Raw genomic sequence first — 5,278 nt, forward strand, 5'->3', positions numbered from 1 at the left:
TAAAAAAAAAAAAAAAGACTTGTATTTCGTGAATGTTGCATCTTATGTTTCATGTTTCACGAGGAACAAAGAATGGATGTGACCTGGAGCGGTGGGCTTCCCGGCTAAAGCAAAGAATGAAAAGAAAGGAAAATAGGGGGAACAAAGTGCAAGTGGGAAGGACGACGACATTTAAACCAATCACAAAGTAGCGAAATTTTGGGACCACTCGCCAGCCAATCACAATTGGCCACATCACCCAAACAACCGCCCTTGCATTCCCAAAGGGAAAAATAGGGGAGAAAAAGTCACGTCGCGTTTGGTAAGAGGATTTCAAAACGGAGAATTGAAATAAATTACATAATTTTTGTTTGGATTACTACTATCCTAATTGAAATTTTGGAATTATATTTAAAAATTTGAAATTCTTCAATTCCCTAGTAATTTGGAAGGTTTTGAACGCAACCCAAGTCTGATCCCCTTTAGAAACGAAGCTCGTCCCGTCATCCGTTAAAAAATTTAATATATAATTATATACATATATATTACAATTATATATTTTATTATAATATTAGTGTAATTATATAATATATTTATAACTATTATAATATATATTCATAATAATAATAATCATTATTATTATCATTATTATATACACATATATAATATATTATATAAATACATATATTATAATTATTTAATTAAATATAATTATAATTATATAAATATATATTATAAATTTATTAATATTATATAATATTATATTTGTAGTATTTATAAATATATTTTTAAATTTATATTATATGTACATATAGTTATTATATATATGTCTATATAATAATAATAATATACTATATATTTCTATTTATTATTATAAATATAATAATTATTATTATATTTAATATACAAAATACATTATAATTATAATATAGTAGTGTAATTAATATATATAATATAATTATATAATTATAATATAATATTTGTATAATTATATTTAATTATATATGATACATAATTATCCATAATATTTAATTTAAATGGTTACAAACTTATAATAATGATATTATTAGCTATATATATTATATAATGTATATTAGTATATATAGTATAATTGATAATTATAGTAAATTTGCTAATACATTTAATTAGTGAAAATTTCTTATATCTCATTTCGAAAGAGCCAACGAACCAAACATCAACTATAATAATGATATATATTCTTGGTACTGAACCAAACAGATGTATTGGAATGACTGACTCAATTCCAAATCCAAGATATGTAATCCCAATTTCGAATTCGATTTCAAAGTACGAACCAAACGCCACCTTAGTTCACATGCGGAGAAGAACAACATTTGAACCAATCACAAAGTGGCAAAATTTTGGACGACCGCCCACCAGCCAATCACAATTGGCCACATCACCAAGACAACCACTCATTTGAGCCCTTGGATTCCCTATATACACATATACTATGAGGTGAAAACCGTGCATGTCTAGGGGTGGCAATGGGGCGGGGTAGGCCTGTCAACGGTCCGGATCCGTGAAATAGGAGACAAAACTTCTGCACCAACAACTTGAGAATGAGGACTTTCAAACACGGTTTTCTCAATGAACTAATGAGCAAAACTTACATTACCAAACATTAAGATGAAATAGTTTTATAGAGAATTCAAGAGTGATTTTTATAAGTTGAGCCAATCTAGAGAAGCACAAATACAACTCTATATATATACATATATATATATATATATATATTTTCTAAATACATCTAACGTCAACTGCACTTGTAAAAGCTACAACAAATTCACCCACAAACTTAAAATATGAACCAAGACCAAGCAATAATGTCTATTTTCTTAAATTCACAGTAATATCCAATGCCACATACTTCGACAAAATTAATACAGCAGCAGATTAAAATGCAAATTGTGAATAGCACATAACCCCCTGACCATTCTCCTCACTCAATTGATTAATCATCACGTCCACTATGCAGCATAATCTGAAAAACCTAGAGTTCATCAAACTGTGAACATTTTAGTCCAAGACTAAAATAAATACATACATGCATATGCATGCATGCATACATATATATACATATATGTGTACGTGTATGTATGTATATATATATGTATATATTTCTTTCCCTCAGCAAAGATTATTACACAATGTAAGAAACATCAACATGCTATACCTCACAACAATCAAATTTTAACTTTGAGTAAAATTTGTAAAATGGAAAAAAAAAGACAAAATACAAAATGAAAACCCAGAACTCTATTGACTCACCTGATGATCAGGATTCTAAAACATAAAATTCCTAGGCTTTTTCACATGCAAGAACCCCTAATTCAGAGTGAACAAAACCAGCCACAACCCTCAACTTTAACAACTGAAAATACAAATAACAAAAATAAAAGACCAAAAATTTTTTGTACGCATTATTGGCCTCAGACGCATGTGGAGCAGTGATAATGAAAGTTTAAAGTAAGGCTCAGGTCTGTTATCAAAAGTCAGGCAGAGATGAGGGTACTGCCATGGCTGCAGATCCAGTTGCATTTGAAGGGGAAAAATGAACCTCAAATGCCATCAGGGTTGCCTCACCAATATATGGCAATCAACTTAAAGCCTGAAATACAGCTAAATAAACTAAAATTGTAATGTCATATTGCAAAAAACCTATGATGTTCCTTATTCCTCCCTGTTTTGATTCTAAAATCTTCTAATAAATGTCTTGAATTTTTGTGGCACTATACTTCTATTATTATTCGAAAACTGGTGGTCTTAAATTGTCCAGTAATTCTGAAAGTCATCATTAAAATCAATCAAGTAGCTAAAAGACAACGAAATGAATTCCATTTAGCATACGATTCCTTTTCCAAAAAGAACAATCTTTTTTTTGGTTTCCAACAAATTTTAGACGCGACAAAAGAATGTGAGAAGAAGTCCACTATTGAATACACATAGATACAACTAAGAACTCGAAAAATGAAGTAGCACAGCAGTCATTTTGCAATATTTAGCAGGCTGACTGACTCAAGTAGAGTTTATTAAAACCTGACCAGAGAAGTACAAAAGATGGAGAATTAAGACCAGTGACGATATAAATGATGGAAAAGGAGCCTGAAAATATGCTTTCTCATTATCTCTGAAGCATGCTTTGATCAATTTCAAGTGGATTCACAGCTTTTGACATCACACCTAATGCCTGCTGCAGAAAACTTGCATACATACGCACACACCATTTCCATTTGACAATAGATTGTCAGCAGATAGAAGAAAAGTATGGCAATAGAAAGAACATTTTCATTGCAGGCCCAACATTTTCAACTGCCCAAATACCAACAGAACAGATCAAATATCAGACCACAAGAGAATATTACCTATAAATGGAAAAAGGAACAGAAACAGAAAAAATGCTCACCCATGATACAATTTTCTGGTCTCTTCAAATGTTCAGATTTATAGCAATTTGCAGCATACAAATTGACAACACGTGACCAGAATAGGTTTTCATTTGTATTCTTATTAATCAAGTTCGATAATTATGGTCTAAACTTCAAGAAAGAAATGAGTAGGACATCTGGTAGCTATCAAATCAGGCACAACTAGCATAACAGCTATGAAGAGATAATCTAAAGATGGGAAAGAAGTTTCATTTTGTATTTCTTTTTGTTGACAATGGGAGCAGATATGTGAAGAAGAATAAGAAGAAGAAGACAGAATCTATTACCCATGCTAAAACTTGTAACAATGCATATAAAACATTACCTATAGTAAAAAAAGGACCCAACTGCAAGGGAAAAAATCTGCGTTAGGCAAACTGTCCTTGAGCAAATTAAAGAGCCCAAGACTTGAAATTCATCTGATACTGCAGAAGATTACCAACTATATAAAATTAAAATGCACTAATTGAACAATTGCCTAAATAATTGAACTAAATGCCAAAAAATTGATGAAAAATAGTATGCAATCATGCTGGTATCCAGAACAATGTACAGACAATTTCTGTATAAACTGAACTGCTTTGGCGGAATTGTATACAAAACTCAAAAGGGTACTCGGTAAACTAAAGCAATTTGCAATTAAACAGCATATAGCAATCTCAGAAATGTAGAAATTTTCAAAAGGAAAAACTTTTGTATAGCACAAAAGCGAGAGTGCCAGACTTACCACCGTGACTATGAAGCTCTGAACTCTTTACTGCCTTCAAGAAAATTATGTAGCATTCCTTTTTTTCCGGTAATTGATTGAATTAAGTGCCTGAAGAGTGAAGAAGTTTGGGCTTCTGAATGTTTATAGTCATCAACAGGTAATAAAAGTCATAAAAAAATGAAAGTTAACGGACATGCAAAGCTCGATGGATGTGGTCCGCACAAAATACAGAAAAAAAAATGGCAGTAGTAGAATTGAATACTTATCCTCAAACACTAATTCTTTTTTTTCTTTATCGACTTGGTTGATGTCACGCTGAACAGAATCCAAGATCATTCCAAACCTGCTTAATGAAGTTTCCATCATTACAATCCTATGCTCAAGTTCTTCAATAATTTGGCCTGCTCAACAAGTAAACACCGGAAACCTAGAAGAAAAACCTTGTATATTCTGGAAAACAAGCTTGTTTAGACAACATGCAATACAGAGTTACTACATTCTCATATCCAATTGAAAGTCCAAGCGGGAAGGCAGAATCTTCGGAACAAAATTGTTCTTTCAAAGTTGAGGATACTATTTAATTGATAATTGTAAACTTACACTTCTATTCAGGAAGGAACCATTTGCACATTTGATTGGCAGGAGATCTAGAAATTTGCATTTGACTCTCTTCCCTTGGGAAATCAAGAACACCTGGTCGACAACGAAGGAGATATCCAAGAGACAAACCAAAGAGAGGGAGCGGGTAGAACAAGGTCTACTTTTGATATACATTGAACCATTGTTCCTGATACCAAGCAAGAAACGGATGGCGGAACTTTGGGGTTTGGAGGAGAGAGAAGAATACCACCTAAAAGCTTAGAAGAATCTCAGCTTTGTCCTCGTTTATCACATACTTCTACATACAGCAGAAAGGGTAAACGAAAGAAGGCAATTTTGACCAAAAAAATTTAAAAAACAAAATAAAAGAGGAAGAAAAAGGATGAAGAGGAGAAGGAGATGAATGAAAAAATGAAAAACGGAAAAGCACTGAGGGAGTGGGTAGAAATGTGCGAAGTTGCCTAGCGAAGTGGGTAAGCTGCCGATGTCCATCGAGCCCCGCATTAAAAAATCGCCCTCAGAACTCTTTCTTCCAATTGTT

The sequence above is a fragment of the Coffea eugenioides genome, unplaced genomic scaffold (genome assembly GCF_003713205.1).
Source record: "Coffea eugenioides isolate CCC68of unplaced genomic scaffold, Ceug_1.0 ScVebR1_18;HRSCAF=85, whole genome shotgun sequence".
NCBI lineage: Eukaryota > Viridiplantae > Streptophyta > Magnoliopsida > Gentianales > Rubiaceae > Coffea > Coffea eugenioides.